Genomic DNA, 24,399 nt, shown 5'->3' on the forward strand with positions numbered 1-24,399 from the left:
GGTGAGGGAGAGTTGTTCTTATTATATTCCAAAGAAATCCACGAAAAATTTGTGAGTCAAAATCCTAACTTGGCACAATTGATTAAGGAGTTTGAGGATGTTTTTCCTAATGAGTTGCCTAAGGGGTTACCACCTTTGAGAGGAATTGGCGCCGTGTTGATCCAAGAAGGGCGTCCAATCGCTTATTTTAGCGAGAAGTTGAGCCAAGGCAAGCTGAATTATTCCACCTATGATAAAGAGTTCTATGCAATGGTAAGAGCTTTAGATCATTGGTCACATTATTTGAGGCCACAACCGTTCATACTACATTCTGATCATGAGTCTTTAAGATTCATTCATGGCCAAAAGAAGCTGAATTCGAGGCATGCTAAGTGGGTGGAGTTCTTGCAAACATTTAACTTTTCCTCTAAATACAAGAGTGGGAAAGCTAATGTTGTTGCGGATGCCTTATCTAGAAGACATTCTCTACTTGGAGTGGTGGAAGCTAAGATTCTTGGTTTTGATTTGATCAAAGAGTACTACAAGGAAGATGGTGATTTTAATGGCGTCATGGAGAAATGTGTTCATGGAGTTTATGATTTATTTTCCTTACATGATGGTTTTCTTTTCAAGGGAAATAGATTATGCATTCCTAAGTGTCCAATTAGAAGTTTGTTGATTCATGAAGTTCATGGAGGAGGTCTAGCTGGTCACGTTGGGATTCAAAAGACAATGGAGCTTCTTCAAGCTCACTTTTACTGGCCAAAGATGTTAGCTACGGTTCATCATGTGGTTAGTCGTTGCTCTACTTGTCAAAGGGCAAAAATGGTGTTTCATAAGGGTCTTTACAAGCCTTTGCCAGTTCCCGAGAGACCTTGGGAAGATGTTAGTATGGATTTTATTGTAGCTTTACCTAGAACTCAAAGGGGTAAAGATTCAATAATGGTGGTTGTTGATAGGTTCTCAAAAATGGCTCACTTCATTCCATGTCATAAAACTGAAGATGCCATGAAAGTGGCTAAGCTATATTTTGAGGAAGTGGTTCGTTTTCATGGGGTGCCACGCACCATTGTGTCCGATCGAGATACAAAGTTCCTAAGTCATTTTTGGAAGTCATTATGGCGTCTCATGGGAACTAAGTTGCTGTTTTCTACATCACATCATCCACAAACCGACGGTCAAACCGAGGTGGTGAATAGAGTTCTTGGTTCTTTGCTTAGAACATTGGTTAGTAAGAGCACCAAGGATTGGGATGTTAAGCTTGATCATGCCGAGTTTGCTTACAATAGGACTCCTAGTGCTACTACAAAGTATTCACCTTTTGAAGTAGTCTACGGGGTTAATCCCTATGTTCCTATTGATCTTATTGCTCTACCTCAAGATAAGTTTGTGCATGGAGGTGCAAAAGAGCAAGCCGAGTTCATGGTCAAGATTCACAAGGAAGTGAGGAAGAATATTGAAAAGGCCAATGAGACTTACAAGAAACAAGCCAACAAAAGAGTTAGAAACGTGAAGAACTTTGAAGTTGGTGACTTAGTGTGGATTTACATGAGGAAAGAAAGATTTCCTAGTCAAAGGAAAAACAAGCTCATGCCACGAGCTGAAGGTCCATTTGAAGTAGTGGAAAAGATCAATGACAATGCATACAAGGTTGATTTGGGTGGAAGGCATGGCGTCTCAAGTACGTTCAATGTGGGTGATCTTGCACTATATTATGATGATGAAGAATTGAGGGCAATTCCCTTTGAAGAAGAGGAGGATGACCAAGATGGTCAAGGTACAAGTGTCCAAGATGTCCAAGTCCAATCCAATGCAAGGGAATTAATTTTGTCCAAGTCTTATTTTGATCATAGCATGCACGGTCCAAATAAGTCATCAAATGGTTGTACTTTGCTAAGTATGACTAAGTACTTTGTTGAAAGTATAAATTAAAGGGTGTCGGTTACAAGGAATTAATTCCAAACAGTTTTGGAATACGAAGGGGCATGTTTTAAGGAGATTTAAAGCTGGTTTTTAATCTCATTTAAAGCTGCAGTTTTGGAATTCAAAGGGGCATGTTTTTAGGAGTATTTATGGCTGAATATTAACCTTTTTTAGTGGGGGTTACTAGGCATTATTGTAGGAGTAAAATGCAATAATAAAGAAGCTTAAATGGAGGAGTAAATGGGAGTTACCAGGCAAATGAATGGGCTGTTTTGGATGTTACTTTGCACACTTGAAGGAGCCATGTGAAGAGTTTAATTGCTGGCCATTTCTTCCCTAGTTTTAATCTTTGTTTAATTAGTCTTAAGTGTGTGTAATGGAGATTAATGTGGACATTGATTAGCCACTTAATTCTCTTTTATTTTGTTGTCTTTTTATTTTCTTTTGTGAATTTATTTAGGCAAGTGAAAGGTTGTAATTATTTAATGTAAGAATGCTATATATAGCATACTTTGATGAATGAAAAACACATCCAGAAATTTGCCAAAAAACTTGTGTTTTGTTTATTGAACTTGACTTGTGTTTAGTCATTTTTAATTGTCCAAATTTGAGTGTTCCAAATTTGAAGAGTTAGAGTTTTAGTGAGAGTTCCTAAAACTAAAGCTTGTAGTTGACGATTTGGTGAGAGTTCCCTAATCTAAGCTACACCCAAACAAGTGAGTGAGTGTTCCTCCTTGTTATATCCTCAAGTTTAGGGTGAGAGTTCCCCTAACTAATCTGATCATACTAAAAAAATATACCAAAAAAACGTGTGACCCCTTTAACTTATCATTTTGTAACAAGGTTTCTCGTCTTGTTTACACATCAACAAGGATCAATGATCAATGAAGAATGAACGATGAAGAATGAACAAGGATCAATGATCAATGAAGAATGAACGATGAAGAATGAAAAAGGATCAATGATCAATGAAGAATGAACAAGGATCAATGATCAATGAAGAATTAACGATGAAGAATGAACAAGGATCAATGATCAATGAAGAATGAACGATGAAGAATGAACAAGGATCAATGCTCAATGAAGAATGAATGATGAAGAATGAACAAGGATCAATGATCAATGAAGAATGAACGATGTAGAATGAAAAAGGATCAATGATCAATGAAGAATGAACAAGGATCAATGATCAATGAAGAATGAACGATGAAGAATGAACAAGGATCATTGATCAATGAAGAATGAACGATGAAGAATGAACAAGGATCAATGATCAATGAAGAATGAACGATGAAGAATGAACAAGGATCAATGGTCAATGACGAATGTACGATGAAGAATGAACAAGGATCAATGATCGATGAAGAATGAACAAGGATCAATGATCAATGAAGAATGAACGATGAAGAATAAACAAGGATCAATGGTCAATGACGAATGAACGATGAAGAATGAACAAAGATCAATGATCAAAGAAGAATGAACGATGAAGAATGAACAAGGATCAATGCTCAATATCGAATGAACGATGAAGAATGAACAAGGATCAATGCTCAATGACGAATGAACGATGAAGAATGAACAAGGATCAATGCTCAATGACGAATGAACGATGAAGAATGAACAAGGATCAATGATCAATGAAGAATGAACGATGAAGAATGAACAAGGATCAATGATCAATGAAGAATGAACGATGAAGAATGAACAAGGATCAATGGTCAATGACGAATGTACGATGAAGAATGAACAAGGATCAATGATCGATGAAGAATGAACAAGGATCAATGATCAATGAAGAATGAACGATGAAGAATAAACAAGGATCAATGGTCAATGACGAATGAACGATGAAGAATGAACAAGGATTAATGGTCAATTACGAATGAACGATGAAGAATGAACAAGGATCAATGATCAAAGAAGAATGAACGATGAAGAATGAACAAGGATCAATGATCAATGAAGAATGAACAAGGATCAATGCTCAATATCGAATGAACGATGAAGAATGAACAAGGATCAATGCTCAATGACGAATGAACGATGAAGAATGAACAAGGATCAATGATCAATGAAGAATGAACGATGAAGAATGAACAAGGATCAATGATCAATGAAGAATGAACGATGAAGAATGAATAAGGATCTATGATGAATGACGAATGAACGATGAAGAATGAACAAGGATCAATGATCAATGAAGAATGAACGATGAAGAATGAACAAGGATCAATTATCAATGAAAAATGAATGATGAAGAATGAATAAGGATCTATGATGAATGACGAATGAACGATGAAGAATGAACAAGGATCAATGATCAATGAAGAATGAACGATGAAGAATGAACAAGGATCAATGATCAATGAAGAATGAACGATGAAGAATGAACAAGGATCAATGATCAATTAAGAATGAACGATGAAGAATGAACAAGGATCAATGATCAATGACGAATGAACGATGAACAATGAACAAGGATCAATGATCAATGAAGAATGAACGATGAAGAATGAATAAGGATCAATGATTAATGAAGAATGAACGATGAAGAATGAACAAGGATCAATGTTCAATGACGAATGAACGATGAAGAATGAACAAGGATCAATGATCAATGAAGAATAAACGATGAAGAATGAAAAAGGATCAATGATCAATGAAGAATGAACGATGAAGAATGGACAAGGATCAATGATCAATGAAGAATGAACGATGAAGAATGAACAAGGATTAATGGTCAATGACGAATGAACGATGAAGAATGAACAAGGATTAATGATCAATGAAGAATGAACGATGAAGAATGAACAGGGATCAATGATCAATGAAGAATGAACGATGAAGAATGAACAAGGATCAATGATCAATGAAGAATGAACGATGAAGAATGAACAAGGATCAATGATCAATGAAGAATGAACGATGAAGAATGAACAAGGATCAATGATCAATGAAGAATGAACGATGAAGAATGAACAAGGATCAATGATCAATGAAGAATGAACGATGAAGAATGAACAAGGATTAATGGTCAATGACGAATGAACGATGAAGAATGAACAAGGATCAATGATCAAAGAAGAATGAACGATGAAGAATGAACAAGGATCAATGATCAATGAATAATGAACGATGAAGAATGAACAAGGATTAATGGTCAATGACGAATGAACGATGAAGAATGAACAAGGATCAATGATCAATGAAGAATGAACGATGAAGAATGAATAAGGATCTATGATGAATGACGAATGAACGATGAAGAATGAACAAGGATCAATGATCAATGAAGAATGAACGATGAAGAATGAATAAGGATCTATGATGAATGACGAATGAACGATGAAGAATGAACAAGGATCAATGATCAATGAAGAATGAACGATGAAGAATGAACAAGGAGTAATGGTCAATGACGAATGAACGATGAAGAATGAACAAGGATCAATGATCAATGACGAATGAACGATGAAGAATGAACAAGGATCAATGATCAATGAAGAATGAACGATGAAGAATGAACAAGGATCAATGATCAATGAAGAATGAACGATGAAGAATCAACAAGGATCAATGGTCAATGACGAATGAACGATGAAGAATGAACAAGGATTAATGGTCAATTACGAATGAACGATGAAGAATGAACGAGGATCAATGATCAAAGAAGAATGAACGATGAAGAATGAACAAGGATCAATGATCAATGAAGAATGAACAAGGATCAATGCTCAATATCGAATGAACGATGAAGAATGAACAAGGATCAATGATCAATGAAGAATGAACGATGAAGAATGAACAAGGGTCAATGATCAATGAAGAATGAACGATGAAGAATGAACAAGGATCAATGATCAATGAAGAATGAACGATGAAGAATGAACAAGGATCAATGATCAATGAAGAATGAACGATGAAGAATGAATAAGGATCAATGATGAATGACGAATGAACGATGAAGAATGAACAAGGATCAATGATCAATGAAGAATGAACGATGAAGAATGAATAAGGATCTATGATGAATGACGAATAAACGATGAAGAATGAACAAGGATCAATGATCAATGACGAATGAACGATGAAGAATGAACAAGGAGTAATGGTCAATGACGAATGAACGATGAAGAATGCACAAGGATCAATGATCAATGACGAATGAACGATGAAGAATGAACAAGGATCAATGATCAATGAAGAATAAACGATGAAGAATGAACAAGGATCAATTATCAATGAAAAATGAACGATGAAGAATGAACAAGGATCAATGATCAATGAAGAATGAACGATGAAGAATGAACAAGGATTAATGGTCAATGACGAATGAACGATGAAGAATGAACAAAGATCAATGATCAATGAAGAATGAACGATGAAGAATGAACAAGGATCAATGATCAATGAAGAATGAACGATAAAGAATGAACGATGAAGAATGAACAAGGATTAATCATCAATGAAGAATGAACGATGAAGAATGAACAGGGATCAATGATCAACGAAGAATGAACGATGAAGAATGAACAAGGATCAATGATCAATGAAGAATGAACGATGAAGAATGAACAAGGATCAATGATCAATGAAGAATGAACGATGAAGAATGAACAAGGATCAATGATCAATGAAGAATGAACGATGAAGAATGAACAAGGATTAATGGTCAATGACGAATGAACGATGAAGAATGAACAAGGATCAATGATCAAAGAAGAATGAACGATGAAGAATGAACAAGGATCAATGATCAATGAATAATGAACGATGAAGAATGAACAAGGATTAATGGTCAATGACGAATGAACGATGAAGAATGAACAAGGATCAATGATCAATGAAGAATGAACGATGAAGAATGAATAAGGATCTATGATGAATGACGAATGAACGATGAAGAATGAACAAGCATCAATGATCAATGAAGAATGAACGATGAAGAATGAATAAGGATCTATGATGAATGACGAATGAACGATGAAGAATGAACAAGGATCAATGATCAATGAAGAATGAACGATGAAGAATGAACAAGGAGTAATGGTCAATGACGAATGAACGATGAAGAATGAACAAGGATCAATGATCAATGACGAATGAACGATGAAGAATGAACAAGGATCAATGATCAATGAAGAATGAACGATGAAGAATGAACAAGGATCAATGATCAATGAAGAATGAACGATGAAGAATCAACAAGGATCAATGGTCAATGACGAATGAACGATGAAGAATGAACAAGGATCAATGATCGATGAAGAATGAACAAGGATCAATGATCAATGAAGAATGAACGATGAAGAATAAACAAGGATCAATGGTCAATGACGAATGAACGATGAAGAATGAACAAAGATCAATGATCAAAGAAGAATGAACGATGAAGAATGAACAAGGATTAATGGTCAATTACGAATGAACGATGAAGAATGAACGAGGATCAATGATCAAAGAAGAATGAACGATGAAGAATGAACAAGGATCAATGATCAATGAAGAATGAACAAGGATTAATGCTCAATATCGAATGAACGATGAAGAATGAACAAGGATCAATGATCAATGAAGAATGAACGATGAAGAATGAACAAGGGTCAATGATCAATGAAGAATGAACGATGAAGAATGAACAAGGATCAATGATCAATGAAGAATGAACGATGAAGAATGAACAAGGATCAATGGTAAATGACGAATGAACGATGAAGAATGAACAAGGATCAATGATCAATGAAGAATGAACGATGAATAATGAACAAGGATCAATGCCCAATGACGAATGAACGATGAAGAATGAACAAGGATCAATGATCAATGAAGAATGATCTTCATGAACAAGGATCAATGATCAATGAAGAATGAACGATGAAGAATGAACAAGGATCAATGGCCAATGACGAATGAACGATGAAGAATGAACAAGGATCAATGATCGATAAAGAATGAACAAGGATCAATGATCAATTACGAATGAACGATGAAGAATGAACAAGGATCAATGATCAATGAAGAATGAACGATGAAGAATGAACAAGGATCAATGATCAATGAAGAATGAACGATGAAGAATGAACAAGGATCAATGCTCAATATCGAATGAACGATGAAGAATGAACAAGGATCAATGATCAATGAAGAATTAACGATGAAGAATGAACAAGGATCAATGATCAATGAAGAATGAACGATGAAGAATGAACAAGGATCAATGCTCAATGAAGAATGAACGATGAAGAATGAACAAGGATCAATGATCAATGAAGAATGAACGATGAAGAATGAACAAGGATCAATGCTCAATATCGAATGAACGATGAAGAATGAACAAGGATCAATGATCAATGAAGAATTAACGATGAAGAATGAACAAGGATCAATGATCAATGAAGAATGAACGATGAAGAATGAACAAGGATCAATGCTCAATGAAGAATGAACGATGAAAAATGAACAAGGATCAATGATCAATGAAGAATGAACGATGAAGAATGAAAAAGGATCAATGATCAATGAAGAATGAACAAGGATCAATGATCAATGAAGAATTAACGATGAAGAATGAACAAGGATCAATGATCAATGAAGAATGAACGATGAAGAATGAACAAGGATCAATGCTCAATGAAGAATGAACGATGAAGAATGAACAAGGATCAATGATCAATGAAGAATGAACGATGAAGAATGAAAAAGGATCAATGATCAATGAAGAATGAACAAGGATCATTGATCAATGAAGAATGAACGATGAAGAATGAACAAGGATCAATGATCAATGAATAATGAACGATGAAGAATGAACAAGGATCAATGGTAAATGACGAATGAACGATGAAGAATGAACAAGGATCAATGATCAATGAAGAATGAACGATGAAGAATAAACAAGGATCAATGGTCAATGACGAATGTACGATGAAGAATGAACAAGGATCAATGATCGATGAAGAATGAACAAGGATCAATGATCAATGAAGAATGAACGATGAAGAATAAACAAGGATCAATGGTCAATGACGAATGAACGATGAAGAATGAACAAAGATCAATGATCAAAGAAGAATGAACGATGAAGAATGAACAAGGATTAATGGTCAATTACGAATGAACGATGAAGAATGAACAAGGATCAATGATCAAAGAAGAATGAACGATGAAGAATGAACAAGGATCAATGCTCAATATCGAATGAACGATGAAGAATGAACAAGGATCAATGCTCAATGACGAATGAACGATGAAGAATGAACAAGGATCAATGCTCAATGACGAATGAACGATGAAGAATGAACAAGGATCAATGATCAATGAAGAATGAACGATGAAGAATGAACAAGGATCAATGATCAATGAAGAATGAACGATGAAGAATGAACAAGGATCAATGGTCAATGACGAATGTACGATGAAGAATGAACAAGGATCAATGATCGATGAAGAATGAACAAGGATCAATGATCAATGAAGAATGAACGATGAAGAATAAACAAGGATCAATGGTCAATGACGAATGAACGATGAAGAATGAACAAGGATTAATGGTCAATTACGAATGAACGATGAAGAATGAACAAGGATCAATGATCAAAGAAGAATGAACGATGAAGAATGAACAAGGATCAATGATCAATGAAGAATGAACAAGGATCAATGCTCAATATCGAATGAACGATGAAGAATGAACAAGGATCAATGCTCAATGACGAATGAACGATGAAGAATGAACAAGGATCAATGATCAATGAAGAATGAACGATGAAGAATGAACAAGGATCAATGATCAATGAAGAATGAACGATGAAGAATGAACAAGGATCAATGGTCAATGACGAATGAACGATGAAGAATGAACAAGGATCAATGATCAATGAAGAATGAACGATGAAGAATGAACAAGGATCAATGCTCAATATCGAATGAACGATGAAGAATGGACAAGGATCAATGATCAATGAAGAATGAACGATGAAGAATGAAAAAGGATCAATGATCAATGAAGAATGAACAAGGATCAATGATCAATGAACAATGAACGATGAAGAATAAACAAGGATCAATGATCAATGAAGAATGAACGATGAAGAATGAACAAGGATCAATGCTCAATATCGAATGAACGATGAAGAATGAACAAGGATCAATGATCAATGAAGAATGAACGATGAAGAATGAACAAGGATCAATGATCAATGAAGAATGAACGATGAAGAATGAACAAGGATCAATGCTCAATGAAGAATGAACGATGAAGAATGAAAAAGGATCAATGATCAATGAAGAATGAACGATGAAGAATGGACAAGGATCAATGATCAATGAAGAATGAACGATGAAGAATGAACAAGGATTAATGGTCAATGACGAATGAACGATGAAGAATGAACAAGGATTAATGATCAATGAAGAATGAACGATGAAGAATGAACAAGGATCAATGATCAATGAAGAATGAACGATGAAGAATGAATAAGGATCTATGATGAATGACGAATGAACGATGAAGAATGAACAAGGATCAATGATCAATGACGAATGAACGATGAAGAATGAACAAGGAGTAATGGTCAATGACGAATGAACGATGAAGAATGAACAAGGATCAATGATCAATGACGAATGAACGATGAAGAATGAACAAGGATCAATGATCAATGAAGAATAAACGATGAAGAATGAACAAGGATAGATTATCAATGAAAAATGAACGATGAAGAATGAACAAGGATCAATGATCAATGAAGAATGAACGATGAAGAATGAACAAGGATTAATGGTCAATGACGAATGAACGATGAAGAATGAACAAGGATCAATGATCGATGAAGAATGAACAAGGATCAATGATCAATGAAGAATGAACGATGAAGAATAAACAAGGATCAATGGTCAATGACGAATGAACGATGAAGAATGAACAAAGATCAATGATCAAAGAAGAATGAACGATGAAGAATGAACAAGGATTAATGGTCAATTACGAATGAACGATGAAGAATGAACAAGGATCAATGATCAAAGAAGAATGAACGATGAAGAATGAACAAGGATCAATGCTCAATATCGAATGAACGATGAAGAATGAACAAGGATCAATGCTCAATGACGAATGAACGATGAAGAATGAACAAGGATCAATGCTCAATGACGAATGAACGATGAAGAATGAACAAGGATCAATGATCAATGAAGAATGAACGATGAAGAATGAACAAGGATCAATGATCAATGAAGAATGAACGATGAAGAATGAACAAGGATCAATGCTCAATATCGAATGAACGATGAAGAATGAACAAGGATCATTGATCAATGAAGAATGAACGATGAAGAATGAACAAGGATCAATGATCAATGAAGAATGAACGATGAAGAATGAACAAGGATCAATGGTCAATGACGAATGTACGATGAAGAATGAACAAGGATCAATGATCGATGAAGAATGAACAAGGATCAATGATCAATGAAGAATGAACGATGAAGAATAAACAAGGATCAATGGTCAATGACGAATGAACGATGAAGAATGAACAAAGATCAATGATCAAAGAAGAATGAACGATGAAGAATGAACAAGGATTAATGGTCAATTACGAATGAACGATGAAGAATGAACAAGGATCAATGATCAAAGAAGAATGAACGATGAAGAATGAACAAGGATCAATGCTCAATATCGAATGAACGATGAAGAATGAACAAGGATCAATGCTCAATGACGAATGAACGATGAAGAATGAACAAGGATCAATGCTCAATGACGAATGAACGATGAAGAATGAACAAGGATCAATGATCAATGAAGAATGAACGATGAAGAATGAACAAGGATCAATGATCAATGAAGAATGAACGATGAATAATGAACAAGGATCAATGGTCAATGACGAATGTACGATGAAGAATGAACAAGGATCAATGATCGATGAAGAATGAACAAGGATCAATGATCAATGAAGAATGAACGATGAAGAATAAACAAGGATCAATGGTCAATGACGAATGAACGATGAAGAATGAACAAGGATTAATGGTCAATTACGAATGAACGATGAAGAATGAACAAGGATCAATGATCAAAGAAGAATGAACGATGAAGAATGAACAAGGATCAATGATCAATGAAGAATGAACAAGGATCAATGCTCAATATCGAATGAACGATGAAGAATGAACAAGGATCAATGCTCAATGACGAATGAACGATGAAGAATGAACAAGGATCAATGATCAATGAAGAATGAACGATGAAGAATGAACAAGGATCAATGATCAATGAAGAATGAACGATGAAGAATGAACAAGGATCAATGGTCAATGACGAATGAACGATGAAGAATGAACAAGGATCAATGATCAATGAAGAATGAACGATGAAGAATGAACAAGGATCAATGCTCAATATCGAATGAACGATGAAGAATGGACAAGGATCAATGATCAATGAAGAATGAACGATGAAGAATGAAAAAGGATCAATGATCAATGAAGAATGAACAAGGATCAATGATCAATGAACAATGAACGATGAAGAATAAACAAGGATCAATGATCAATGAAGAATGAACGATGAAGAATCAACAAGGATCAATGCTCAATATCGAATGAACGATGAAGAATGAACAAGGATCAATGATCAATGAAGAATGAACGATGAAGAATGAACAAGGATCAATGATCAATGAAGAATGAACGATGAAGAATGAACAAGGATCAATGCTCAATGAAGAATGAACGATGAAGAATGAAAAAGGATCAATGATCAATGAAGAATGAACGATGAAGAATGGACAAGGATCAATGATCAATGAAGAATGAACGATGAAGAATGAACAAGGATTAATGGTCAATGACGAATGAACGATGAAGAATGAACAAGGATTAATGATCAATGAAGAATGAACGATGAAGAATGAACAAGGATCAATGATCAATGAAGAATGAACGATGAAGAATGAATAAGGATCTATGATGAATGACGAATGAACGATGAAGAATGAACAAGGATCAATGATCAATGACGAATGAACGATGAAGAATGAACAAGGAGTAATGGTCAATGACGAATGAACGATGAAGAATGAACAAGGATCAATGATCAATGACGAATGAACGATGAAGAATGAACAAGGATCAATGATCAATGAAGAATAAACGATGAAGAATGAACAAGGATAGATTATCAATGAAAAATGAACGATGAAGAATGAACAAGGATCAATGATCAATGAAGAATGAACGATGAAGAATGAACAAGGATTAATGGTCAATGACGAATGAACGATGAAGAATGAACAAAGATCAATGATCAATGAAGAATGAACGATGAAGAATGAACAAGGATCAATGATCAATGAAGAATGAACGATAAAGAATGAACGATGAAGAATGAACAAGGATTAATGATCAATGAAGAATGAACAGGGATCAATGATCAATGAAGAATGAACGATGAAGAATGAACAAGGATCAATGATCAATGAAGAATGAACGATGAAGAATGAACAAGGATCAATGATCAATGAAGAATGAACGATGAAGAATGAACAAGGATCAATGATCAATGAAGAATGAACGATGAAGAATGAACAAGGATCAATGATCAATGAAGAATGAACGATGAAGAATGAACAAGGATTAATGGTCAATGACGAATGAACAATGAAGAATGAACAAGGATCAATGATCAAAGAAGAATGAACGATGAAGAATGAACAAGGATCAATGATCAATGAATAATGAACGATGAAGAATGAACAAGGATTAATGGTCAATGACGAATGAACGATGAAGAATGAACAAGGATCAATGATCAATGAAGAATGAACGATGAAGAATGAACAAGGATCAATGGTCAATGACGAATGAACGATGAAGAATGAACAAGGATCAATGATCAATGAAGAATGAACGATGAAGAATGAACAAGGATCAATGCTCAATATCGAATGAACGATGAAGAATGGACAAGGATCAATGATAAATGAAGAATGAACGATGAAGAATGAACAAGGATTAATGGTCAATGACGAATGAACGATGAAGAATGAACAAGGATCAATGATCAAAGAAGAATGAACGATGAAGAATGAATAAGGATCAATGATCAATGACGAATGAACGATGAAGAATGAACAAGGATCAATGATCAATGACGAATGAACGATGAAGAATGAACAAGGATCAATGATCAATGAAGAATGAACGATGAAGAATGAACAAGGATCAATGGTCAATGACGAATGAACGATGAAGAATGAACAAGGATCAATGATCAATGAAGAATGAACGATGAAGAATGAACAAGGATCAATGCTCAATATCGAATGAACGATGAAGAATGGACAAGGATCAATGATCAATGAAGAATGAACGATGAAGAATGAAAAAGGATCAATGATCAATGAAGAATGAACAAGGATCAATGATCAATGAACAATGAACGATGAAGAATAAACAAGGATCAATGATCAATGAAGAATGAACGATGAAGAATGAACAAGGATCAATGCTCAATATCGAATGAACGATGAAGAATGAACAAGGATCAATGATCAATGAAGAATGAACGATGAAGAATGAACAAGGATCAATGATCAATGAAGAATGAACGATGAAGAATGAACAAGGATCAATGCTCAATGAAGAATGAACGATGAAGAATGAAAAAGGATCAATGATCAATGAAGAATGAACGATGAAGAATGGACAAGGATCAATGATCAATAAAGAATGAACGATGAAGAATGAACAAGGATTAATGGTCAATGACGAATGAACGATGAAGAATGAACAAGGATTAATGATCAATGAAGAATGAACGATGAAGAATGAACAAGGATCAATGATCAATGAAGAATGAACGATGAAGAATGAATAAGGATCTATGATGAATGACGAATGAACGATGAAGAATGAACAAGGATCAATGATCAATGACGAATGAACGATGAAGAATGAACAAGGAGTAATGGTCAATGACGAATGAACGATGAAGAATGAACAAGGATCAATGATCAATGACGAATGAACGATGAAGAATGAACAAGGATCAATGATCAATGAAGAATAAACGATGAAGAATGAACAAGGATAGATTATCAATGAAAAATGAACGATGAAGAATGAACAAGGATCAATGATCAATGAAGAATGAACGATGAAGAATGAACAAGGATTAATGGTCAATGACGAATGAACTATGAAGAATGAACAAAGATCAATGATCAATGAAGAATGAACGATGAAGAATGAACAAGGATCAATGATCAATGAAGAATAAACGATAAAGAATGAACGATGAAGAATGAACAAGGATTAATGATCAATGAAGAATGAACGATGAAGAATGAACAGGGATCAATGATCAATGAAGAATGAACGATGAAGAATGAACAAGGATCAATGATCAATGAAGAATGAACGATGAAGAATGAACAAGGATCAATGATCAATGAAGAATGAACGATGAAGAATGAACAAGGATCAATGATCAATGAAGAATGAAAGATGAAGAATGAACAAGGATCAATGATCAATGAAGAATGAACGATGAAGAATGAACAAGGATTAATGGTCAATGACGAATGAACGATGAAGAATGAACAAGGATCAATGATCAAAGAAGAATGAACGATGAAGAATGAACAAGGATCAATGATCAATGAATAATGAACGATGAAGAATGAACAAGGATTAATGGTCAATGACGAATGAACGATGAAGAATGAACAAGGATCAATGATCAATGAAGAATGAACGATGAAGAATGAATAAGGATCTATGATGAATGACGAATGAACGATGAAGAATGAACAAGGATCAATGATCAATGAAGAATGAACGATGAAGAATGAATAAGGATCAATGATCAATTAAGAATGAACGATGAAGAATGAACAAGGATCAATGATCAATGACGAATGAACAATGAACAATGAACAAGGATCAATGATCAATGAAGAATGAACGATGAAGAATGAATAAGGATCAATGATTAATGAAGAATGAACGATGAAGAATGAACAAGGATCAATGTTCAATGACGAATGAACGATGAAGAATGAACAAGGATCAATGATCAATGAAGAATAAACGATGAAGAATGAAAAAGGATCAATGATCAATGAAGAATGAACGATGAAGAATGGACAAGGATCAATGATGAATGAACGATGAAGAATAAACAAGGATCAATGGTCAATGACGAATGAACGATGAAGAATGAACAAGGATTAATGGTCAATTACGAATGAACGATGAAGAATGAACAAGGATCAATGATCAAAGAAGAATGAACGATGAAGAATGAACAAGGATCAATGATCAATGAAGAATGAACAAGGATCAATGCTCAATATCGAATGAACGATGAAGAATGAACAAGGATCAATGCTCAATGACGAATGAACGATGAAGAATGAACAAGGATCAATGATCAATGAAGAATGAACGATGAAGAATGAACAAGGATCAATGATCAATGAAGAATGAACGATGAAGAATGAACAAGGATCAATGGTCAATGACGAATGAACGATGAAGAATGAACAAGGATCAATGATCAATGAAGAATGAACGATGAAGAATGAACAAGGATCAATGATCAATGAAGAATGAACGATGAAGAATGAACAAGGAGTAATAGTCAATGACGAATGAACGATGAAGAATGAACAAGGATCAATGATCAATGACGAATAAACGATGAAGAATGAACAAGGAGTAATAGTCAATGACGAATGAACGATGAAGAATGAACAAGGATCAATGATCAATGACGAATAAACGATGAAGAATGAACAAGGGTCAATGATCAATGAAGAATGAACGATGAAGATTGAACAAGGATCAATGATCAATGAAGAATGAACGATGAAGAATGAACAAGGATCAATGGTCAATGACGAATGAACGATGAAGAATGAACAAGGATCAATGATCAATGAAGAATGAACGATGAAGAATGAACAAGGATCAATGATCAATGAAGAATGAACGATGAAGAATGAACAAGGATCAATGATCAATTAAGAATGAACGATGAAGAATGAACAAGGATCAATGATCAATGACGAATTAACGATGAAGAATGAACAAGGATCAATAATCAATGACGAATGAACGATGAATAATGAACAAGGATCAATGCCCAATGACGAATGAACGATGAAGAATGAACAAGGATCAATGATCAATGAAGAATGAACGATGAAGAATGAACAAGGATCAATGATCAATGAAGAATGAACGATGAAGAATGAACAAGGATCAATGATCAATTAAGAATGAACGATGAAGAATGAACAAGGATCAATGATCAATGAAGAATGAACGATGAAGAATGAACAAGGATCAATGGTCAATGACGAATGAACGATGAAGAATGAACAAGGATCAATGATCAATGAAGAATGAACGATGAAGAATGAAAAAGGATCAATGATCAATGAAGAATGAACAAGGATCAATGATCATTGACGAATGAACGATGAACAATGAAAAAGGATCAATGATCAATGAAAAATGAACGATGAAGAATGAACAAGGATCAATGCTCAATGACGAATGAACGATGAAGAATGAACAAGGATCAATGATCAATGAAGAATGAACGATGAAGAATGAACAAGGATCAATGATCAATGAAGAATGAACGATGAAGAATGAACAAGGAGTAATAGTCAATGACGAATGAACGATGAAGAATGAACAAGGATCAATGATCAATAACGAATAAACGATGAAGAATGAACAAGGAGTAATAGTCAATGACGAATGAACGATGAAGAATGAACAAGGATCAATGATCAATGACGAATAAACGATGAAGAATGAACAAGGGTCAATGATCAATGAAGAATGAACGATGAAGATTGAACAAGGATCAATGATCAATGAAGAATGAACGATGAAGAATGAACAAGGATCAATGGTCAATGACGAATGAACGATGAAGAATGAACAAGGATCAATGATCAATGAAGAATGAACGATGAAGAATGAACAAGGATCAATGATCAATGAAGAATGAACGATGAAGAATGAACAAGGATCAATGATCAATTAAGAATGAACGATGAAGAATGAACAAGGATCAATGATCAATGACGAATGAACGATGAAGAATGAACAAGGATCAATGATCAATGACGAATGAACGATGAATAATGAACAAGGATCAATGCCCAATGACGAATGAACGATGAAGAATGAACAAGGATCAATGATCAATGAAGAATGAACGATGAAGAATGAACAAGGATCAATGATCAATGAAGAATGAACGATGAAGAATGAACAAGGATCAATGATCAATTAAGAATGAACGATGAAGAATGAACAAGGATCAATGATCAATGACGAATGAACGATGAAGAATGAACAAGGAGTAATGGTCAATGACGAATGAACGATGAAGAATGAACAAGGATCAATGATCAATGACAAATGAACGATGAAGAATGAACAAGGGTCAATGATCAATGAAGAATGAACGATGAAGAATGAACAAGGATCAATGATCAATGAAGAATGAACGATGAAGAATGAACAAGGATCAATGGTCAATGACGAATGAACGATGAAGAATGAACAAGGATCAATGATCAATGAAGAATGAACGATGAATAATGAACAAGGATCAATGCCCAATGACGAATGAACGATGAAGAATGAACAAGGATCAATGGTCAATGACGAATGTACGATGAAGAATGAACAAGGATCAATGATCGATGAAGAATGAACAAGGATCAATGATCAATGAAGAATGAACGATGAAGAATAAACAAGGATCAATGGTCAATGACGAATGAACGATGAAGAATGAACAAGGATTAATGGTCAATTACGAATGAACGATGAAGAATGAACAAGGATCAATGATCAAAGAAGAATGAACGATGAAGAATGAACAAGGATCAATGATCAATGAAGAACGAACAAGGATCAATGCTCATTATCGAATGAACGATGAAGAATGAACAAGGATCAATGCTCATTATCGAATGATCGATGAAGAATGAACAAGGATCAATGATCAATGAAGAATGAACGATGAAGAATGAACAAGGATCAATGGTCAATGACGAATGAACGATGAAGAATGAACAAGGATCAATGATCAATGAAGAATGAACGATGAATAATGAACAAGGATCAATGCCCAATGACGAATGAACGATGAAGAATGAACAAAGATCAATGATCAAAGAAGAATGAACGATGAAGAATGAACAAGGATTAATGGTCAATTACGAATGAACGATGAAGAATGAACAAGGATCAATGATCAAAGAAGAATGAACGATGAAGAATGAACAAGGATCAATGATCAATGAAGAATGAACAAGGATCAATGCTCAATATCGAATGAACGATGAAGAATGAACAAGGATCAATGATCAATGACGAATGAACGATGAAGAATGAACAAGGATCAATGCTCAATGACGAATGAACGATGAAGAATGAACAAGGATCAATGATCAATGAAGAATGAACGATGAAGAATGAACAAGGATCAATGATCAATGAAGAATGAACGATGAAGAATGAACAAGGATCAATGGTCAATGACGAATGTACGATGAAGAATGAACAAGGATCAATGATCGATGAAGAATGAACAAGGATCAATGATCAATGAAGAATGAACGATGAAGAATAAACAAGGATCAATGGTCAATGACGAATGTACGATGAAGAATGAACAAGGATTAATGGTCAATTACGAATGAACGATGAAGAATGAACAAGGATCAATGATCAAAGAAGAATGAACGATGAAGAATGAACAAGGATCAATGATCAATGAAGAATGAACAAGGATCAATGCTCAATATCGAATGAACGATGAAGAATGAACAAGGATCAATGCTCAATGACGAATGAACGATGAAGAATGAACAAGGATCAATGATCAATGAAGAATGAACGATGAAGAATGAACAAGGATCAATGATCAATGAAGAATGAACGATGAAGAATGAACAAGGATCAATGATCAATTAAGAATGAACGATGAAGAATGAACAAGGATCAATGATCAATGACGAATGAACGATGAAGAATGAACAAGGATCAATGATCAATGACGAATGAACGATGAATAATGAACAAGGATCAATGCCCAATGACGAATGAACGATGAAGAATGAACAAGGATCAATGATCAATGAAGAATGAACGATGAAGAATGAACAAGGATCAATGATCAATGAAGAATGAACGATGAAGAATGAACAAGGATCAATGATCAATTAAGAATGAACGATGAAGAATGAACAAGGATCAATGATCAATGACGAATGAACGATGAAGAATGAACAAGGAGTAATGGTCAATGACGAATGAACGATGAAGAATGAACAAGGATCAATGATCAATGACAAATGAACGATGAAGAATGAACAAGGGTCAATGATCAATGAAGAATGAACGATGAAGAATGAACAAGGATCAATGATCAATGAAGAATGAACGATGAAGAATGAACAAGGATCAATGGTCAATGACGAATGAACGATGAAGAATGAACAAGGATCAATGATCAATGAAGAATGAACGATGAATAATGAACAAGGATCAATGCCCAATGACGAATGAACGATGAAGAATGAACAAGGATCAATGGTCAATGACGAATGTACGATGAAGAATGAACAAGGATCAATGATCGATGAAGAATGAACAAGGATCAATGATCAATGAAGAATGAACGATGAAGAATAAACAAGGATCAATGGTCAATGACGAATGAACGATGAAGAATGAACAAGGATTAATGGTCAATTACGAATGAACGATGAAGAATGAACAAGGATCAATGATCAAAGAAGAATGAACGATGAAGAATGAACAAGGATCAATGATCAATGAAGAACGAACAAGGATCAATGCTCATTATCGAATGAACGATGAAGAATGAACAAGGATCAATGCTCATTATCGAATGATCGATGAAGAATGAACAAGGATCAATGATCAATGAAGAATGAACGATGAAGAATGAACAAGGATCAATGGTCAATGACGAATGAACGATGAAGAATGAACAAGGATCAATGATCAATGAAGAATGAACGATGAATAATGAACAAGGATCAATGCCCAATGACGAATGAACGATGAAGAATGAACAAAGATCAATGATCAAAGAAGAATGAACGATGAAGAATGAACAAGGATTAATGGTCAATGAAGAATGAACGATGAAGAATGAACAAGGATCAATCCTCAATGAAGAATGAACGATGAAGAATAAAAAAGGATCAATGATCAATGAAGAATGAACGATGAAGAATGAACAAGGATCAATGATCAATGAAGAATGAACGATGAAGAATGAACAAGGATCAATGGTCAATGACGAATGAACGATGAAGAATGAACAAGGATCAATGATCAATGAAGAATGAACGATGAAGAATGAAAAAGGATCAATGATCAATGAAGAATGAACAAGGATCAATGATCATTGACGAATGAACGATGAACAATGAAAAAGGATCAATGATCAATGAAGAATGAACGATGAAGAATGAACAAGGATCAATGCTCAATGACGAATGAACGATGAAGAATGAACAAGGATCAATGATCAATGAAGAATGAACGATGAAGAATGAACAAGGATCAATGATCAATGAAGAATGAACGATGAAGAATGAACAAGGAGTAATAGTCAATGACGAATGAACGATGAAGAATGAACAAGGATCAATGATCAATGACGAATAAACGATGAAGAATGAACAAGGAGTAATAGTCAATGACGAATGAACGATGAAGAATGAACAAGGATCAATGATCAATGACGAATAAACGATGAAGAATGAACAAGGGTCAATGATCAATGAAGAACGATGAAGATTGAACAAGGATCAATGATCAATGAAGAATGAACGATGAAGAATGAACAAGGATCAATGGTCAATGACGAATGAACGATGAAGAATGAACAAGGATCAATGATCAATAAGAATGAACGATGAATAATGAACAAGGATCAATGATCAATGAAGAATGAACGATGAAGAATGAACAAGGATCAATGATCAATTAAGAATGAACGATGAAGAATGAACAAGGATCAATGATCAATGACGAATGAACGATGAAGAATGAACAAGGATCAATGATCAATGACGAATGAACGATGAATAATGAACAAGGATCAATGCCCAATGACGAATGAACGATGAAGAATGAACAAGGATCAATGATCAATGAAGAATGAACGATGAAGAATGAACAAGGATCAATGATCAATGAAGAATGAACGATGAAGAATGAACAAGGATCAATGATCAATTAAGAATGAACGATGAAGAATGAACAAGGATCAATGATCAATGAAGAATGAACGATGAAGAATGAACAAGGATCAATGGTCAATGACGAATGAACGATGAAGAATGAACAAGGATCAATGATCAATGAAGAATGAACGATGAAGAATGAAAAAGGATCAATGATCAATGAAGAATGAACAAGGATCAATGATCATTGACGAATGAACGATGAACAATGAAAAAGGATCAATGATCAATGAAGAATGAACGATGAAGAATGAACAAGGATCAATGCTCAATGACGAATGAACGATGAAGAATGAACAAGGATCAATGATCAATGAAGAATGAACGATGAAGAATGAACAAGGATCAATGATCAATGAAGAATGAACGATGAAGAATGAACAAGGAGTAATAGTCAATGACGAATGAACGATGAAGAATGAATAAGGATCAATGATCAATAACGAATAAACGATGAAGAATGAACAAGGAGTAATAGTCAATGACGAATGAACGATGAAGAATGAACAAGGATCAATGATCAATGACGAATAAACGATGAAGAATGAACAAGGGTCAATGATCAATGAAGAATGAACGATGAAGATTGAACAAGGATCAATGATCAATGAAGAATGAACGATGAAGAATGAACAAGGATCAATGGTCAATGACGAATGAACGATGAAGAATGAACAAGGATCAATGATCAATGAAGAATGAACGATGAAGAATGAACAAGGATCAATGATCAATGAAGAATGAACGATGAAGAATGAACAAGGATCAATGATCAATTAAGAATGAACGATGAAGAATGAACAAGGATCAATGATCAATGACGAATGAACGATGAAGAATGAACAAGGATCAATGATCAATGACGAATGAACGATGAATAATGAACAAGGATCAATGCCCAATGACGAATGAACGATGAAGAATGAACAAGGATCAATGATCAATGAAGAATGAACGATGAAGAATGAACAAGGATCAATGATCAATGAAGAATGAACGATGAAGAATGAACAAGGATCAATGATCAATTAAGAATGAACGATGAAGAATGAACAAGGATCAATGATCAATGACGAATGAACGATGAAGAATGAACAAGGAGTAATGGTCAATGACGAATGAACGATGAAGAATGAACAAGGATCAATGATCAATGACAAATGAACGATGAAGAATGAACAAGGGTCAATGATCAATGAAGAATGAACGATGAAGAATGAACAAGGATCAATGATCAATGAAGAATGAACGATGAAGAATGAACAAGGATCAATGGTCAATGACGAATGAACGATGAAGAATGAACAAGGATCAATGATCAATGAAGAATGAACGATGAATAATGAACAAGGATCAATGCCCAATGACGAATGAACGATGAAGAATGAACAAGGATCAATGGTCAATGACGAATGTACGATGAAGAATGAACAAGGATCAATGATCGATGAAGAATGAACAAGGATCAATGATCAATGAAGAATGAACGATGAAGAATAAACAAGGATCAATGGTCAATGACGAATGAACGATGAAGAATGAACAAGGATTAATGGTCAATTACGAATGAACGATGAAGAATGAACAAGGATCAATGATCAAAGAAGAATGAACGATGAAGAATGAACAAGGATCAATGATCAATGAAGAACGAACAAGGATCAATGCTCATTATCGAATGAACGATGAAGAATGAACAAGGATCAATGCTCATTATCGAATGATCGATGAAGAATGAACAAGGATCAATGATCAATGAAGAATGAACGATGAAGAATGAACAAGGATCAATGGTCAATGACGAATGAACGATGAAGAATGAACAAGGATCAATGATCAATGAAGAATGAACGATGAATAATGAACAAGGATCAATGCCCAATGACGAATGAACGATGAAGAATGAACAAAGATCAATGATCAAAGAAGAATGAACGATGAAGAATGAACAAGGATTAATGGTCAATTACGAATGAACGATGAAGAATGAACAAGGATCAATGATCAAAGAAGAATGAACGATGAAGAATGAACAAGGATCAATGATCAATGAAGAATGAACAAGGATCAATGCTCAATATCGAATGAACGATGAAGAATGAACAAGGATCAATGCTCAATGACGAATGAACGATGAAGAATGAACAAGGATCAATGCTCA

The sequence above is a fragment of the Amaranthus tricolor genome, chromosome 17 (genome assembly GCF_026212465.1).
Source record: "Amaranthus tricolor cultivar Red isolate AtriRed21 chromosome 17, ASM2621246v1, whole genome shotgun sequence".
Lineage (NCBI taxonomy): Eukaryota > Viridiplantae > Streptophyta > Magnoliopsida > Caryophyllales > Amaranthaceae > Amaranthus > Amaranthus tricolor.